The sequence below is a fragment of the Schistocerca americana genome, chromosome 2 (genome assembly GCF_021461395.2).
Source record: "Schistocerca americana isolate TAMUIC-IGC-003095 chromosome 2, iqSchAmer2.1, whole genome shotgun sequence".
In the NCBI taxonomy this organism is placed as follows: domain Eukaryota; kingdom Metazoa; phylum Arthropoda; class Insecta; order Orthoptera; family Acrididae; genus Schistocerca; species Schistocerca americana.
In genome coordinates, this window is record NC_060120.1 from 508413126 (window position 1) to 508432661 (window position 19536).

Consider the following 19536-nt stretch of genomic DNA (forward strand, 5'->3'; position numbering starts at 1 on the left):
GTGAGGAGGGTAAAGCGATGATGAGGACAACACAAAACCCAGTCCACGAGCGGAGAGAACTCTCCAAACCGGCAGGGAATCGAACACCGGCCCGCTACATAGGTGGCAAACCCGTTACCACTCAGGTAAGCAGGCGGACTTCTTATAGACAAATATGCGTATAGAAAAGTAGGTACAATACATAGTAAAATATCATTTTCTCAGTCATATACAACATTTTCTCTGTTGGTTAGATACATGTTGATCCATAAAATAGGGTTCAATTTGATTCGTGAGTGTCCAAAAGAGTGCTGTGAGAAGCTAACTACATCAGCAATTACTGCAGTCCAAACACTACTTTCTACAGAATTCTCGATCTCAGGTTATTACTAAATGATACAAGATCAGCTCTGAGAATGAAAGGCTTTGTACACAAATGACATATTATTCCCAATGTAAGAATGCAGAAATCATTAAAGTCAGTTAGTTGTCAAAATTAAATATTTAACCTATGTACGTGCCCACTAGCAATGTTAGACTAAAATTTACGCCTTTATTCTACCCAGTATAAAAAAGAAATTCAGAAGTTGAAACATTCCTTAAAGTTACACCCAGAGTAAAATATAGGTGCACCAGAATGTCTACATACTTAATTCACTATCTGACAGTATGTACACAATAAGAGAGAAAAGTCTAAAACATATAAATACTTTTGGATAATACATCCATTTTTTTCTTTTGTTACAGGTAACCTGGCGTTATACGTTAAAGTTCCCTTTGTATTTTCCTCCTATACGAAAAAGATTAATTTAATTTCTGTCGCATTACCTCATAGTATTCGTCTTACGTTCATGTTGCTGTAAATACCATGGAGAAAAAGGGTGTAAGAACAAACACAAATAGAATCACAAGGAAACGAATCACTCAGACGAATCATACTCTTTTCCTACAATCGATGTGTATGTGTCTGCTAGAAGGCTTTCTGCCACATAAAAAATACTTACTATTGAAGTACGACACCAAAGTACGTTATTCCTTAATTCATTTACTGAAAATCACACATAGACTACAGTCGAGGAAACAGGAAGGCTATGAAAAGAAGCGTCATTGTGTAACTAAAGAAAACTCTCATATACCTATAAAGATTATTGCTTTATTGTAATGCAATTTACTACTACAAATCAATCTTCATAATATCACTATAATACATAGTTCAACTTCAACGTGTAAGTTCATAATCGTATACAAACGTTTTCTCGGCAAAATCTTTAATCATGGAAACCTCGTAATCATCATCATTGTCGTTACCCATAGCATACATAATTCAACATCATCATTTCTATTTTGTAAAATAAATCCTTATGACTCTCAGCTACTACTGTCGATCCCGTCCTACTATTCTTCATCGAATAGAAAACTACCTCCTTCAGTGATCCATCTGCAATTCTAAACACAGTAAACAGTTAAAATGGTTCTAGAAGATGCATGGTTAACGGAAAGTATGCCCATTCTCTGCACCAGTAAAAGTATATATTTAAGTATCAAAACCAAATGTGAAAAAATAGTACAAAACCTAAAATTCTCTCATAGTCATAGGCGTAAGAAAAGGAAAATTCTAATGAAGCTCTACCTAAGCCTAACAAATAAGTGCCCAGAAACTACGGTTCGCAAAAACCCAAGTAAAAATACTGACTAACAAACAAAGCCAGAGAACATGTAGTTCCTCCATAATAACGAAAATGAGTGTCATAAGTAGTAAATATAGCAAAACATGTATAAAGGGTTCTGTCTTCCTTAGTAAACTGTCCTTTTCTGACATGCCAGCCGCGAGGGATAGCCGCTGGGTCTCGGGCGCTTTGTCACGGTCTGCGCGACTTCCTCCGTCGGAGGTTAGAATCCTCCCTCAGGCATGGGTGTGTGTGTTGCCCCTAGTTTAAGTTAGTTTAAGTTAGATTAAGTAGCGCTTAAGCTTAGGGACCGATGACCTCAGGAGTTTGGCCCCATAAGATCTTACCACAAATTTTTTTCTGACTTGCCTTTAAACTCCTGTCTGAATCGATATAGAACTTAACGTTGCAAATGTGGTGCCAGCCTCTAGTTATCTTAGTTTCCAACATTTCTACGTGAACAGCAATGGGATGGGTGATCCGTCAAATGCGAGAAGGTCCGCCATGGAAGAGAAAGAATTGACACTTAACCTTGTGAGATGCATGATGGAAATGAACTAAAACATTTTGATCTATCTGAAATTCTTTATTGTTCATTTTTCACCTTTAAGTTCGTTTCCTCTTCTCTGCTGCTTATTTTGTTTTCGACGGCACTATCAATGACTTCATGACGTCGTAAACATCGTTGCTGTGGTTCAAATGGTCCAAATGGCTCTGATCACTATGGGACTTAACGTCTGAAGTCATCAGTCCCCTAGAAAGAACTACTTAATCTTCACTAACCTAAGGACATCACACACATCCACGCCCGAGGCAGGATTTGAACCTGCGACGGTAGCGGTCGCGCAGATCCAGACTGAAGCGCCTAGGACCGCTCGGCCACAACGGCCGGCCGTTGCTGTGGAAAATGATTAATTCGTCTAATGTACCTGATGGCAGCTTGTTTTCCAACACTGAATGAGGAGAAAGCAGTGTGGTGTCGTTTGGTAAAGAATTTATGATTTCCTGTAACATGTGTATATATTTATCCTGTTCAGTATGTTTCCCGTTACAATACACTCTACACAATTTATTTAATTGCTTCATTATGCTTTCTGCGGAATTTGATTGTGTACGGTACCGGGCTATAAAAAGAATTTTTTCTACTTTTCAAAGTCCAAAGGCTGCAGAGCCGCGCGGGATTAGCCGAGCGGTCTAAGGCGCTGCAGTCATGGACTGTGGGCCTGGTCCCGGCGGTGGTTCGAGTCCTCCCTCGGGCATGGGTGTGTGTGTTTGTCCTTAGGATAAATTAGGTTAAATAGTGTGTAAGCTTAGGGATTAAAAGGCTGCAGATACGGTGTCGGCTGTTGCTTTTCATAAAGGTGCGAAAGAAACAAATCTAGAAGTTAACTCTACTGTAACAAAAAAGTAAGAAAATCCTTATTTTCCCATTGGAACCGGGACGTGCAGATCAACTATTGCTAAATGACGTAATTTCAGTGAAACGATAGGCATTACCTTTCTGACAAAGTTTGCAAGTAGCAAGAACACGATGAATATGTTTTTTCATATTATAGAAATAAAAAGTCTGATTAAGTACGTGAAAACAGATTCTTCCACCATAACGAGATGATTATACCAAACAGATTTGTTTGTTATCTTTTCCGGAATGCATACAAGCCAAGTAGAACTGATTGAATTCTATCATTTGAAACACAAGTTGTTCCTAACAAAATAGCAGTTTCTCACAGTCGAATTTTCCCTTCACCATAGGGTCACCCATACGATACAGGGAACAATTACATGCAGAGGAATAACTATCTGCACGGATATCGGCAGCAACCACACCATCCAAACCACTCCAATCGCAGACCATACAATAAGGAACACAGAGGTCACGACAGGAACATAAACAGAGAGCAGGGCAACTACAACAGATCGAATTACTGGGATGAATAACATTCTTCTTTATGCAGTCCTGTCTAAAGATTTCATCCCATAAGCCTCCTGCCTTCCCTTTCGAAAACCTTCGAGAGGATGCAGCGTCACCTTAGTGAAGAAGGCCTGCTTCCTGTCGAGTAGTTTGGCTTTCGACGCGGTCACTCGACGCAACACCTACTTCAAAGATTTGTGGAGCTGGCGATGGGGGCCATGGAACGTCGAGAGTACCTTGGTGCGGTACTCCTTGACGTTTCGAAGGCCTTCGACAGCGCGTGGCACGTTGGCATCCTGTACGAGCTGCTGGTATTGGGGGTACCCGTGATGCCCACGCTCTTTCTGCTGTCCTATCTGAGTGAGCATACATTCCATATACGATCTGATGGTGGTGTGTTAACAGCACGCCACATCCGAGCTGGTGTACCGCAAGGGTCCGTGTTTGGCCCCGTGCTGTACTCTCTTTACACCACCGACGTCACGAAGACGACGACGACGAGAGTACATTTTGCGCTCTACGCCGGTGACTAGGCGCTCTACACGCGCAGTATGAGCGCACAGCTAATGCACAGCCGTCTGCAACGAGATCGGAACTTGGGCCACCACATGGCGGCTCAAGTTCAATGCTGCGAAGAGCCAAGGTGTAGTGTTTATACGCTGGCGCATTCCCAATGCGCTGCTGAAAGTGCGGATTATGGGAGGCCCCATTAGGTGGTCTCGCACTGGAAAATACCTCGGCGTCACTTTGGACCGGCGCCTGACCTGGGAACCACACATCTGGGAACACTGCGGCATCTCGCTCTACTTAGCACTCATGAGGCCGGTGCTTGAGTACGAGGCCGTGGTATGGGAAAACGCGGCAGACACCCATCTGCAGACACTGCAAAGAAGGCAGAATAAAGCCCTCCGGTTGGCGCTTCATCTGCCGAGAGACTTCGGCACGAGGCAGCTTCACAACTTCGCGGGAATCCCGATGCTGCAGCGCCGCTTCCGCGCGCTCGCGACGAGATTCCAAACGTCGGCGAGGACACCGAGAAATCCTCTGGTCAGTGGGCTGGGCAACCAACTTCACTGACCCCCGGCCACCAGATGGCCAGACCTGCTCCTGGAATGATAATCTGGCAGCAAGAGAAGAAGAATGCAACCCAGTAACAACCAAGAAGACGAGTATACACTGCGATTCACCGAACAGAAACAGCAGGCTCTGCTTAACCTGCAAAGACCGTACATGGATTGCACGTGTGTCAGTAAGCAAGCAAGCAAGCGGATGTTTGTCTTCTTCGTTTTCAACGTCGCTGAGAGCGAATGAAATGAAATTTTAAAAAAGATACCTGTTGTATGTATGGAAAGCTAAACTTAGTCTGACATAGTTACTCTGTTCTGTACGTACGGAAAGCTAAAGTTGTTTTGGCAAAATTATTCTGCTCTATCATGCTGTGTTACACCAACCTATCGTTAAAAAGCGTCAGCAACTATGATCTGTGTGCCAGGAACGTGTATAACAGTGAACAGAAATTCTTGCAGGTATAGCACCTAACGAGCCAAACATCTATGGGAAAGCTTTTCGGTCATTAAAATTTGCAGCGCACGGTGGTTAGTATAGACATTACTATGTTTTCCAAATAAGAAGCAACTAAATTTTGTAAACTACTAAACAACAGCAAACGCTTCATGCTCGGTGCCTGAATAATTACGTTATGAAGGTGATAAATCACATCTAGCAAAAGCAATGCTCTTCTTTATTACAACATTGTTCTCTTCAGTTTGCTGAAATAACTGTACACCAATTGCAGTCTTAGAAGTGTCTTTCGCAATGCAGGATTCACAAGAAAGGTCAGTATGGTGAAGTAGCAGCGCATTAATTAATTCGTGTTTTAAACTAGCAAATTGTATTTGAGCTTGTTTATCCCAATTCCGAGCTGTCTTCTTACCTGTTAATTGACATAACCGTGGACTGTTAAGAGCTTTGCAGTGAGTGAGTGAAGCGACGAAAAAATAATTATCAGACCAAGAAAGCTTCTAACTTGACGTTTTGTTGAAGGAGTTTGAATGACCCGAACTGCCTGCAGTTTCTCTCGATCTGCTGGAATTCCTGTGTCCGAAATGATATTTCCAAATTCAGATTTGTCAAGACTGACACTAATGTCACGATTTGAAGCTGTTTCTAACAGTAATTTCTGACTTGTGAGTGGAATTATAGTCATACCAAGTTTTCTCTGCAACGAGAGTATCATCGACGTAGGATGTGATTCTGTCTTTCAAATAGTTTGGAAGAATGGTATTCAAACCCTTAAGGAGTTTAACTGAAGAAGTATTTAAAACGAAAGGTAGTTTGCCAAATTGGTAACAATTGCCAAAACATAAGAATGCTGTGTACATAAGAGGAGTTTGGTGTAACTTAATGTGCCAAAAACCCTGCTTGGGATCAAGTGTGGATAATTTGGTGATAACATGAAATTTTTGTAATAATACGTCCACTGCTTGAGGTCTGTAATTAATGTAACAATAATTGTATTTCATTGTCAGGAATGCAACGTTAGGCATTTTTTTTTTCTCAACAAGATGAAACAGGTTGTTATAACAGCTGACTGCAGGTTCGACGATACCTTGTTGTAGCGGAAGCTCACACTCCTGTTGGGCTCTTTCTTTATACACGAGTGGAATATTATATGGTGGAAACGTAAATTCACTATGTGTTTTTACCTGAAATTCATACACAGATCATCGGATTGCACCTGGAATGTTATCAGAAACGTGAGAGCGAGACTGTAATATGTGGTGTAGTTGTTGCATTTCACTATCTGTCACGGCTTCAACTTTCTCGACTTTGTTCTGAATTACGTGGAAATGATATATGTCAGATTAGTCGTATTCGTTGATGTGTAAAATTTCTGCATTAGTACAGAGTGGCATTGAAAAACGGGGTCATTTTCACAATCCAATAAAACTAGAAGCGATGAATGAAAGAAATTGCATTCACAGTAATTGAAACCTTACAACTTTGCCATTTACGAAACATTGATGGCATCTATCAATTTTTTTTTATAAACTACGTCTTTTGGATATCGTCCTCCTGTATGAATACATTCGTGAAATCTGCTGTTGAAATTCCTCATTGACCGCTGCAACATCTCAGTTGGGATACTGTGAATTGCACCCCGAATTCTCTGTTTTAACTCATCCAGGATTCTTCGTCGAGCCGTGTAGACTTTGCTCTTGAGGTAGCCCCACAAGAAAATATCACAAACGGATAAATCTGGCGATCTAGGGGCCAGGGATCGTTACCGAATCGTGAGATCACACGGTTGCCAAACAATTCTCACACATATACCTTTGGTTGTTATGCAGTGTATGATGTCACTCCGTCCAGTTGAAACCAGGCTTCTTGAACGTTTGGAAAGTTGTTTAATGCAGGTGCAGCGAAAGTTCGTAACATCGCCACGTAACGATCGGCATTTACAGTTATTGTGTTTCCCTGTTCATTTGTGAGAAAATACGGTCAGATAATCCCATGTGATGAAGCACCACACCACACTGTCACTTTACTAGCGTGTGAAGGGCCCTCATGAAGGTCATTATGTTTGCCCAGTAAGGGTAGTCCCGTTTATTCACATATACTGTGGGATGAAAATGTGCCTCATCTGACATCCACAACTTGTTTAGAAATTCATCGTCATTTTGACAGAATTCTAATCGTAACATGTAATCGCTGTCCTTCAATTGCTGCACCATCTGTAGTTTGCACGGATCAAATTTTAAATAAAGATGAAGAATTCTGCGAACACTCTCAGGGGACATTCCAACCACTGCTGCTTGCTTACGAGCTGAACGCTGTGGGCTCCGTAAGACAGACTCGCGTACAACATCAATGTTCGCTGGAGAAAGCACACTTCTTGGTCATCCTGTTGGTTTCTTCTTGAAGACAGATCCAGTCTCTTCAAAGTTATTAATCTAATATTTTATCGCGCGTTTGGAAGGAAAGGACTCATGACGTCCTAAATTATAAAAACTTCGAAGCTCACTCTACGCGGCTACCAAACTATCATTGTTTTTATAAAACATTTTATGGCTAACGCACGCTGTTGTCCGTTTCACTGATCCACGATTACTGAAGTGGCGAACTGTTTACTCGCTAACTGTCACGAGCCCGCAGTGCTGCCACCTGCCCATGGCTGCCACAACTCATTTCAAACATTCCCCCTGTATAAAGATATGAGTACCGATTAGTATTTCTGTGCGAACAGTGGCACATTTCCATATAGGCCCACTAGGCATGGGCATTTTTTCCTGGGTACTCATTTTAACCTTTTACGTTTTAAAGCATCTGCGCTTACAAACAACAAAATATTTTAATATTGTTAAACAACTTTCTAGTTTAAATAAGCCTTATGAACGAAATTCGACAATATAATCTCGGAAATATTACTTGGTGACTGAATGGAAATTTAACATTGGGTTTCTGTCATCATCTTCAGGATCGTTCAAAATATTTTGAAGTAATCGGTTAGGATGGCAATCAACAGTACAATGCTTGAAAAGTTATTATTCCGAAAATATTGTCGGCTTCTACTTAACCCCACCATATTTTCCCCGTGAAAATACCGGGACCCTCGAAATGCTGTGATAAACTAATCAGCAGTTTCTTAAATACTGTAACATGTGTGGGCCTCAGTATGTAAAACCTAATTCTACTTAAATTTATTGTAGAAATTATGGGAAAGTATCAAGTCAATCTTCCATTACTGTAATTAATGTGAAAGCTCTGTGGTCTTCAGTTTCTAAGCTTTGATTTAATATCACCTGTTCAACAAAACATGTTGATACAGGGAATGTTTTACATTTTTAAACACATGTTTATACGAAAAGAACATAAGCAGAATATCTAATAATGTGTGAATACAATTCACAAGAGTTTAAAAATTTTATTTATTTGTTGAATTACTTACTTTCTTTGGCGAAAAATGGAGAAGAAAGCAACTTTCGTTTGTCCCATTTATTGTGTAGCAGCCTGCACGATATTGAAGTTCCCATGCTGTGCAATCGAACAGTAAGTGGCATTGCAAATTTTATATTAAACTTCTTAACTAAGCTTTTTTATTCGAGTTTATTTTAATTTTATGTTGGAACAAAAGGTGCTATTGCATGTAGACATAACAGCAGTGTTCATACAAATAACAACACACTACATCAACTGCCATCAAGACAACTTCAACTTTGTAGTCTGTCTTCTCTGCCCACAGAAACCGCTAAAATGTTATGAGAGTAAGTGGGATAAGAGTCTATCCAGCACACCTCACCGCAAGGAAATACAAAAATTATTGGTCTTTTAAATTAGAAAGACAGTGCCAAGTATACTCAGAACATATTTGCGTCCTAACTAAAATTCCGGGGATGCGGGAAACAGAAGCCAAAAAGGGGACTGTCCCGTTTTCTTTACGAGACGAAATCCAGCCAGCAGGTGTTCTTCTACTGTTCAATGACAACAAAGAAATAGGCGGCAATGAAAATAAATTATTCTGCATTGTCGTTCTTTCATAGCACAGTTACGTCGAGTAACTCGAGTTGCTCAGTCCATCACTCAGTGTTTAAATGAAAAATCTTCGTGCTCATGTGACGTGTTTAAAGCAAAAAGCTTTGTGCTCATGTGCGGTGTAGTATGATTGGAGCTGGACACAGTCTTTCTTTCCTTTTACAATTTTTTACTTTTGTTTTGACTGTTGGTTGACAATTTAGTAAGTGCCTTAACGTGAATAACAGTGAAAAAAGCAAACGTGGAAAATTAAGTGGGGTGGCACTTCCGAAACTGTCGAAGGAAAGGCAAGAACGGGAAGCCAATATTCCAAAAACGCTACGCAAAGTAGATAAATTTTTCGCAAAAAACGTTGCTGGTTCGGCTCCGAGTTCAAGTAGTACGGATGATGTTTCTGGTACTGCAACTGTTGTAAAGGAAGTAAATACAGATGGAACAAAAGTTAAAACTGAAGAAAAGCAAATTGTTCCTGATTTCGAGTTTCACGAAAAACTAAGTGTCGAGTCAGACGTTACAAAAAGAAATAACCTCGTTAGTGATGATCCGGCAGTATGGTTTGTCAGTGAATCAGCAATCGACATTCTCTTTCAACATGGCATTAATCAAAATTCTAACAGAGATTTTCCTTATTCAAGATGATCAAAAGGTGATAAAATCAGGAATTTGAACAACGATGTACCTTGCTGTAAACTTTTAAATGGTTAATCAACGCTGCGTGATTTTTTTAGTATACTTCTGTAGCACCAGTCCTGTTTTTTGTGCATCATGTAAATTGTTCGGAGGTAAGGCCGCGATTGCTACTAATGGTAATGCTGTTTGGGAAAATATTTCTAATATTTTATCTGATAATGAGAATTCACATTGAATACAAAAATTCTGAGTCATTAGTCTCAGCAAGAAAAAAGTCACTTGGAACAATAGAGTCATATGTTGAGACAGAAAAAATGTACTGGCGCAGTGTGTTAGAAAGGGTGTTTTCAGTAATGAAGAAGCTAGCTAGTAGAGGACATCCCCTAAATGGATACGTTGAAAGATTCCAGTCATTACATGATGGTCAGTTTATGATGTCTCTTGAAATTATAGCCGAGTTTGATCCTTTTCTCGCAGAGCACATTGAACGATATAGAAATCCAGGGCAGGTACATACAAGTTATCTTTCTTCAACTATCTGTGATGAAATAATTGAGCTTCTTTCTGGACGAATAAAAATAATCATCATAAATGAAATAAAACAGGCAAAATATTTCTCTATAATAGTAGATTCTACTGCGAACGTTTCACATATTGATCAATTATCTTTCGTATTAAGATATGTGAACGAGAATGATGAACCTGTTGAACGTTTCCTTCTGTTTTATCACACCCGGGATCTTTGGTGTGACGTCATAAGCGAGTGACTGCGTGTGAGATCGCTCTCCAACTTTTTATATATTTTTAGGTTTCAGATACATATTTCAACGGTTTTTGTGATAATATTTACTACATAAGTGACTTATTAGTGGTTTCTTCATTCACCTCTGCCTTTCTTGTGTTGTGACCTGATATTTGTGAGTGTTTCGTATCGAACAACGTAACTTCTTACCTGTGTTTACATTCCGTGCTGACCAGTTGCAGCTGTAGCGGAGCATCGAAAGCTAAGTACTAATTACTTGTTTGTGTATAGTGTTTTATTTAGGAACTTTAGTAGTCTTGAACCGGAGTTTTTTGTGTTTTCTGGTGGAATAATTTCAGAAGAACCTTTCGGGAACTGTTTTCAGATTCGTTACTGTGTCATTAGACGTTTGATTCTCTTTCTGTATTAGTCTTTTGTTATATTCACATTTGTTGTTTATTAATACTGTTAATAATAGTAGTTACTTCCCTTGTAGAGTAAGTTTGTGATTATTGCAGTCAGGTTTTTAACATCTTCTTATTGTAGTAGCGGAACTTAGAAAAAGTAAAATTTTACCATGAGTGAGAAGTGTGGGCTTTGCCGTAGGTTCATGAGTAGTGGATTGAGGTGTGAGACTTGTTCGAAGTATTTTCACTGGGGGGAATGCAGTGGGGAAGCCAGTGGGTATTCTGGTGAGATCCTCTCCTGGAACTGCAGGTTATGTAGCAAGAGTAAGTTAATACAGGAGCAGGAGCGTAAGATCTGTGCCCTTCAGGTGCAGTTGAAAAACGCACAGGAGGAGCTAGATAGGATGAGGAGGGAGAAGGGGGTTGGGGAATGGGAGCTGGATGTTGGCAAGAGATCTGCTAGGAGAAGATTTTCGGATAGTTTTACTATTGGTGTTTACAATAGATATGACTAACTGTCAGAGTCTAGTGAAGAGGAATCTCTAGTAGCTGTAGATGTAGGAAGTATGCAGCAGACCTCAGTAGTTACGGTGGCTAGAACAGTTGCAAAGTCGAAGAGGAAGAAGAAGGTTCTGCTGTTAGGTAGTTCTGATGGCAGAGGTGTAGGCCAGCAGTTGCAGGAAGTGCTGGGGAGTGAGTACCAGGTCACCAGCATTGTGAAGCCTAATGCAGGATTGGCTCAGGTGACCGTTAACATAGGGGGGTTATGTATGGATTTTACTAAAGAGGATCAGGTAGTGATTGTGGGTGTGGCTGGTAATAGTATTGATAGGGATGGGGAGTATGACATAGATGGTGACCGGGAAAAGATAGCCACTCAGACTGGCAACACGAATGTGTATTTCGTGGAACTGTTTCAGCGTCACGATCGGCCTCACCTTAATACAGCCGTCAGGCGTAACAACATGAGACTTGGGGGTGCGCTGATGACAGAAAGCATGGGTCACATTTCAGTGGTGTCGGTGGAGTCTATCAGCAGGACGGGTTTCACTAGACATGGCCTGCACCTCAACAGGTATGAGAAGGGGAGGTTGGCAAAGCTTATAGGTGACAGCATAGGTGGGGTTGCTAAAGCTAGAGGAGGTTCTGGATTCACTCTATAGGAAATACAAAAAGTTAGTTATATGTGGTGACTTCAATATTAATTGTATAAGTGATTGTGCAAGGAAGAGGATGCTGGTAGATCTCCTTAATTCACATAATCTTATGCAAACCGTGTTCTTTCCAACGAGAGTGCAAGGGAACAGTAGAACAACCATAGACAACACTTTTGTTCATTCCTCATTACTATAGGGGCATTCTGTTAGGAAAAAGGTGAATGGCCTTTCAGATCATGATGCACAAATTTTAACTCTAAAAGATTTTTGTGCTGCAACACGTGTTAAATATAGTCATCAGCTGTTTAGGAAAGCTGATCCAGTTGCTGTAGAGACCTTTGTAAACCTTATCAAGGAACAAGAGTGGCAAGATGTTCACAGCGCTGATACAGTAGACGATAAATATAATGCTTTTCTCAAGACTTTTCTCGTGCTCTTTGAAAGTTGCTTTCCTTTAGAACGTTCAAAACAGGGTACTAGCGCAAACAGGCAGCCTGCGTGGCTGACTAGAGGGATAAGAAGATCTTGTAAAACAAAGTGACAATTATATCAAAACGTTAGAAACAGGCAAAATCTAAATGAAGCAGCCCATTACAAACAGTATTGTAAGTTGCTTAAAAATGTTATTAGGAAGGCAAAAAGTATGTGGTATGCAGATAGAATAGCTAAGTCTCAGGATAAAATTAAAACCATATGGTCAGTCGTAAAGGAAGTGGCTGGTCTGCAGAGACAGGTCGAGGATACAGAATCAGTGCGTAGTGGGAATGTCCGCGTTACTGATAAGTCGCATATATGTACAGTATTTAATAATCACTTCCTGAATATAGCAGGTGAACTAAATAGAAGCCTAGTCCCAACAGGGAATCATATAGCGCTCTTAGAAAAAAGTGTTCCGAGACTGTTACCTGAAATGCTCCTCCATGATACTGACAAGAGGGAGATTGAGTTAATAATTAAATCACTAAAGACCAAGAACTCTCATGGATATGATGGGTATCAAGCAGAATACTGAAGTATTGTTCTATGTATGTTAGCCCAGTACTTAGCCATATCTGTAACTTTTCCTTTAGGGGTGGTCGGTTTCCTGACCGATTAAAGTACTCGGTAGTGAAACCAGTTTATAAAAAGGAAGACATTGATAATGTTGACAATTTTAGACCTATTTCTATGCCATCCGTGTTTGCTACAGTTATCCAGAAGGTTGTATATACAAAGTTACTGGAGCATTTAAATTCACATTATTTGCTGTCAATTGTTCAGTTTGGTTTTAGAAACGGTTTAACAACTGAAAATGCTTTATTCTCTTTTCTCTGTGAGGTTTTGGACGGATTAAATAAAAGGTTGCGAACGTTAGGTGTTTTCTTTGATTTAACGAAGGCTTTTGACTGTGTTGACCGCAAAATATTACTGCAGGAGTTGGACCATTATGGAGTAAGGGGAGTAGCTTACAATTGGTTCGCCTCTTACTTTAAGAACAGAAAGCAGATGGTAATTCTCCGCAATATCGAGAGTAGTAGTGATGTTCAGTCCCAATGGGGCACTGTTATGTGGGGCGTTCCCCAAGGGTCGGTACGGGACCACTGCTGTTTCTTATTTATATAATTGATATGTCTTCTAGTATTACAGGTGGTTCAAAAATATTTCTGTTTGCTGATGACACCAGCTTGATAGTGAAGGATCTTGTGCGTAATACTGAAACAGTATCAAATAATGTAGTTCATGAAATAAGTTCGTGGCTTGTGAAAAATAATTTGATGCTAAATCACAGTAAGGCTCAGTTTTTACAGTTTCTAACTCACAATTCCACACGAACCGATACTTTGATTAGACAGAATGGGCATATTATAAGCGAGACGGAACAGTTCAAGTTCCTAGGCGTTCGGATAGATAGTAAGCTGTTGTGGAAAGCCCATGTTCAGGATCTTGTTCAGTAACTAAATGCTGCTTTATTTACCATTAGAACAGTATCTGAAACAAGTGACACTTCAATACGAAAAGTAGTCTACTTCGCATATTTTCATACGCTTATGTCGTATGGTATTATTTTTCGGGGTAATTATTCAGATTCAAAAAGGGTATTTTTGGCTGAAAAACGGGCTTTTCGAGCTAAATGTGGTGTAAGTTCGAGAACCTCTTGTCGACCCCTATTCAATAGTCTGGGAATTCTGACATTGCCCTCACAGTATATATTTTCTTTAATGTCGTTTGTTAGCAATATTAGCCTATTCCCAAGAGTTAGCAGCTATCAATCAGTTAATACTAGGCAGAAATCCAATCTGCATGTGGAATGCACTTCCTCGACTCTTGTGCAGAAAGGAGTGCAGTATTCTGCTCCATCCATTTTCAATAAGCTACCACAAGAACTCAAAAATCTTAGCAGTAGCCCAAACTCTTTTAAGTCCAAACTGAAGAGTTTCCTCATGGCTCACTCCTTCTATTCTGTCGAGGAGCTCCTGGAAGAGCTAAAAAATTAAGCAAATTCCAGTGTTACATTAATGGTTTTCTTTATTTAAACTTACGACTTGTCACCTGAATATGTTTTTTTATATTTTATTTTATCTGTTTCTAATATCGTGTTATAATTTCATGTATTGACTCGTTCCATGACCATGGAGACTTCTTCTTAATTTGGTCCGACGGAACAATAAATAAATAAATAAACAAGTCCGAAAACTAAGTTGAGGCGGTACTAGAAGTCCTGTCTACTAATTCCATCGATATTACTGACTGTAGAGGCCAGTCATATGACAACGCTATCAATATGCCTGCAGCCTACACTGGTTCTAGGGCTTCAGTCTGGAGCCACGCGACCGCTACGGTCGCAGGTGTTGCTCTCTGCCTCTTCACAGGACTGGGATAAACTTTTTTCTATGTCTTCATTTTTAAAAAAATCCTGTAATTTTTTGTTTGATTTCACACTGCTTTCCAGTACTCTTTCACTAACACTGTGACATTCCTCCTATGAAGTCCGAACGAGATACTTTTTTATGTTTTTTCTATAATTCAATACGTCTACCCAAACACCGTGAACGCATAACCAGGGCTTCAGAAGCCCTCACACATTTATAAATTTTCTTTAGCCTATATTGTCTTCAACATTTGTTTGGGAGCAGTTATTAATTCAACAATACCTCTAGTGGCATATCCAGCAACAGGAGTTCCAACAGCAGCAGTAGCTGTAGTAGTATTAGTATAACTAAAAAACAATAAACACTACCTTCACATATTGGCGATGTCGGTGTATTATTGATCTTTTTGCTATCAAATGTTTTATTATTGCATAGTATGGTTTTCCTGTGCTGCTCTTGTCAGCCTCATTGTTACTGTAGTTTGTTTGTTGCTGCAAGGCCCATATTGTTACGAGTATGACTCGTTTAGTGCTGCATAAGCTGCTGTTCGAGAGATAAGCCTTTTTATATGGCTTCGACACGCAAAGCAAGAGAGTCAGTAAGTGCAAATGCAGCTAATTTTGAAAGTGTTGTGGCTCAGTGGTTTGAAGAAGATGATTCTTGCAAAGAAGGAAATATTTTTGAAGATGCAAGTAGTGAAGAATCAGCCAATGAACCTGCAGATGTGAATATTGAGGCAGATGACAGTCCTTCCGACAGTATTACTTCATCAGAGTCTGAAAATGAAGAACCACCACAAAAAGTTGTAGAAGACCACACATACATTAGACGGAATGGAACTATTTGGAAATTAGATCCTCCTACAACTTTTTGTACGCCTGTCCATAATATCGTAAAGAAGGCACCTGGTCCAGCCCTTGGTTTGAAAACCTGTAAACCTAAGGATGCCTGCGACTATTTCATCTCCAAGGAAATACTAGAGGAAATCATCAACTGCACAAATATTTAAGGCAGAAGAGTGGCTGCTTTACGTGGTAAAACGTGGAAAAACGTTTCGCTTGCTGAAATGGAGGGGTTTCTTGGTCTTTTACTGCTTTCTTGTGTTGAGAAGAGTTGTGATGTCCCTATCAGAGATTTTTCTTGGATGAAAGGCAAATCCTACATAAAAGGCCACCATGTCCGTAAATAGATTCGAGGATATAAGGAGAATGATTAGATTTGATGACAGGTGTACCCGTGAAGCTCGATCTGCAGATGACAAACTTGCAGCTGTTCGCTATGTATGGGAACTATTTCTTGACAAGTATAGAAATAGAATGATTCTCAATGATTCGCTCATAGTTGACGAACAACTAGTCCCATTCCGTGGAAGATGTAGCTTCACCCAGTATATGCCCTCTAAACCAGCCAAGTATGGCACAAAAATATTTTGGTTATGTGATGCTACATCTGCATATGCTTTAGACGGAATTGTTTACACGGGAAGGAAGCCCCATGAACCTATTCAGAAAAATCTTGGATTGAATGTGGTGAAAGATCTTGCTAAAAGCATTGAAGGATCATCAGAAAATATTGCTGTTGACATCTTCTTTACTAGTGTGCAGCTGGCAGAAGAGATGCTTCAGAAGCAAATTACAGTGGTGGGAACAATCAAACAAAATAAACCAGAAATTCCTAATGAGATGAAACCATCTGCCTCAAGAGCGATTCATTCCTCTTTGTTTGAATTTAGAGGTGACATTACAATGGTCAGTTATGTTTCCAAAAAGAAAAAGTCTGTAGTTCTCATTAGCACAATGCATCACGACAGAAGCATTGATGAAACGCATGCAAAACAGAAACCAGATATAATAAAGTTCTATAACTCTACGAAGGGTGAAGTAGATCAAATAGACCAGAAAATTCGTTATTACACTTGCAAGACACAAACAAGAAGATGGCCATTTGCGTTATGGATGAATATGATGGACATCACAGCAATGAACAGTGAAATATTATTTTCCGCCCAACATCTGACGTACCATAGTGGAAGAAGTGATAAAAGGCATTTGTTCCTATCAGATTTAGCAGAGGAAATGATAAGAACACTAATGGAACTTCGTATTCAGATCAATAATCTTCTAAAGAAAATCGTTGATGCCATGCAAAGATGTGTTTTTCAGGAAAAAGAAGAAGATGCAATATTGTCCATATAATAAACACAGGAAAAGTGCTTGACATGCATTAAGTGTAAAACGACCATTTGTAAGGAACATAGCGGCGTTCTTTGTGCTTCTTGTTTGTCACATGTTGAAAACTAAGAAAAATGCAATTTTATGTGAACAATGAAAAATATTTTTTTGTTAGAATATTGCCTGTATACATAATATTGTGAATAATGAGTATGTCTTAATTGAAGAAATTGGTTGTAATAAATGTGTTAAAATGTGAACTGCAACTTATAGGTGAATGAATAAAATTATTTGTATATGTTGTAAGTTAGAGTTTTAAAAAAAATAATAATCAGGACCACCAGATCCTGTTACTATATCTTAGGAATCTTTCAATATGACAATAAATTTGACAGAAATAAATTTAACTCCAAAGAATGATTATATGAAAAGAGGAAAATTTTAGATTAGAGCACGGCCTTGGAGGCCCTGCATATGCATTCGTGTGTGTTTTCGGCACCATGCATCCTAGGGGTAAACACGCCCATTGCCTGACTAGTGTCTGCCGCTGTTTGAATGGTTCACATTGTTTAATTCCAGTAATTGTAAAACACCACGGAAAGCACTTCTATTGTCTTTCTGATGTCCTGTTAGCTATAGTATTCGCAGCGATCTGCTAATCACGCAATGCAAAGTTGTATTAAAGCAGAAGGGCTGTATGGTTCTGTCACACAGTGGTTTTGTTGTACAATGTATTCGAAAAAAATTAGTCACTGTCGAAAAGTGAGGTTTTTCAAAATAAAGTAATCTGCTTAGATTGTGTCATACTCCGTGTTGTGTCGTTTATGACTGATATGTGGCGTGAAATACCTTTAGAAATTCTTCTAGAGCTTGACACTCTCCAGCGATCGGTTGTATTCGTGAGGAGGTTCACCTTCTAAAAAAACTGCAAACGAATTCAAGTTCGTGTGTGACCGACCAACTAGGTAGTGGGAGAGAGAAACAAAATTGCTGAACCCAGTGTAATGGATGCAATTCATTCGTACCATTACTGAAAACTTTCAACTTTCGAATAGATAGGAAGTGTTTGAAATCAAAACTTTCGTGTTTTTGTGTCCAAGCATCGTCACACCTGTTGAAGAAAGTGTTTTAGAATTTAGTTCTGTTTGCATAATCACGTCTCTATCAAGTCTGCGCGGATGATCTGTGTTTAATCTTTCTTATGCACAACTGTGATATTTTCTGACAAATCCATGTATGGTATCTTTCGTTGTTAAGACTTCTGTGTATATCAGCGAGCTGAGGAAATAGTCTATGAACTTTACAGTTTTGCTTAGCATTTCTAGCTATCTGTTTTTCTTTGAATTGTTCAAGTGATTAGTACTCTTCCGTTGCGGTAAAATGAATCGGATGTGCACCGTTAGTGTGAACCTCGGAATTTAAATTAATTTGTGAAATCCTCTACGAAAGATCTTCCCATTCCTTTAAAATATGATACAGTTCTTTCGTATTCAAGTCCATAAGTTTCATGGGCGTATGTAGTGATTCTGTCTTTCGTCCTGATTGTTGTATCTGTTGTGCCTGTGATCGTGACTGTTCTTGTAATTTTTTAACTAGCGCACTGGCTATTACTGTGGTGATTTTTGGCATAATCTGTTCTTTCCTCGAAGAATTTGTTGGTGAGGTCCTTGAATCTGTCGTTTGTTAATTTGTCTCTCTGCGTGATGTGTTCATCGAAACGTACCTGGGTAGTGGAGATCTCCGCGATTCGTGTTGCTAAATTCGTCAGCGCTGGCTTAATATCATTACGTTCTTGTTCTGTGATTTCTCCTGCCATTGTCTGAATTGCGCCAGAAATTTCCTCCTGTTTCTTGATAAATTCCTCGAACTGACTAGTGAAATGTGTTTTTAAATCTGTTTTTTGTCTTAAAATTTGTTGTAACATTTCAATAAGGTCACTGTTATTTAATATGTGGCATTAGTGGATGGAGGATTTTATTGTCTGTGTTCTCTGTAGTGCAGTTAATCACGGCGAAATTTAGCATCATTTGATTGGATTTGGTATATGTTGAAGTGGAACCCTCGTTTATCACTATAGAATCGCGAGAACTGTCTGGGAACGAAATGTTCAGTTTCTAAAATATGGTGCATACACTACTCTGTAAAGTGTCGTACCTAAATTTCCCCCCAAAATTGTAACAACCTGTTTCATACTTCTCTACTTCTGTGACATGAAATCTGATAAAACCATAATTTATTTCGCGTCGTATGAAAGAAAGTCCCTCGAAATCCGAAACGAATTTTTTTTTTCCTCTTTTGGCTTACCTCCGGCAATGAGTAACGATCGGGAACTGATCTCTGTAAACTACTGCCCTCTGCTCTATTGAAAGCTATTAAAAAGGCGCATCTCATTTACTAGAGGTGAACTCGGTGTGCAATGAACCCACGTAATTTGTACGCATTTTAAGTTGCAATTGTGAAACTTTACCTAGTGAATGGCAAAGAGTGGGA